The sequence below is a fragment of the Pseudophryne corroboree genome, chromosome 2, assembly GCF_028390025.1.
Source record: "Pseudophryne corroboree isolate aPseCor3 chromosome 2, aPseCor3.hap2, whole genome shotgun sequence".
NCBI classification, from domain to species: domain Eukaryota; kingdom Metazoa; phylum Chordata; class Amphibia; order Anura; family Myobatrachidae; genus Pseudophryne; species Pseudophryne corroboree.
Window position 1 is genome coordinate 543,134,028 of NC_086445.1, and position 966 is coordinate 543,134,993.

Here is a 966-nt window from a genome sequence, read left to right on the forward strand (position 1 = left end):
AAGGCACCTGCCTATGTTATTTTAATACCTAGCTTCTATCTTCAATCATTCCTCTTTTCATATGTTCCTTATAGATTGTTCTCAGTTGTCATTTCTTTACTTTTGGCCGCTCCTAACTTTTTTGCCTTTGTTCTCCAAGAACCCATTATTTCCCAGTCTCTCCAGCATAATGCAATGTATAAATATGTACACTGTACACATTGGCTATGGTTAAATAATTATTGGAATCATAATTGACTTTACTGTACATTAGGTTGGTAAAGATTGATAGCCCTTAAGTCAATGTATATTTCTGTCAGCGCAAGCTTATTTTGTGTTATTTGTTTTCTAGCAAATTTAAATAAACTAATTACCTGCAATGACAACATAAGGCTAATTATAATTATAATGCCATATACAGCTAAGAGAAGGGAAACCTCACATAACTGTGTATAAAGTTTAACATTGTTTACTAATACAGTACTTCTGTTTGTCACACTGGAAGAAACGGTCATGGGATTAGTACATACCATTGCTTGAAAGCACATCAGATATGTCAACTTGTCACAGCCCAGTAGCCTGTTTTTAAATATATTTGTGTGTTCTGCATATTTTAAAATGTTAGTATTTCAATTGAGATTGAAATAATTATACAGAAGAGTGTCACAGTATATGGGGAAGATCTCTTGGTTTCAGAAAGGGTTAACAATCATGATTGTGTCTGAGGTCAACAAAGGTAGGTAATGAAGTCACTGAGTGTTTGATAGACTGTAGTTAAAGGTGTGGAGCTGGGGCGAGGGTGTGTGTACTTGTAGCACATTGTGTAGGTGGGCTAAGCTGTAGCACTGATCACTTTATATGCACTGTTGGATTCAGACCTATTTTTTGTTTCTGTTGATAAATAGACAAGCTATTCTTTATTTACTGTTCTTTATGACCTAGGAGTAGTTACTGAAATAGTAAACCTCCACATATAACTCTTAATCA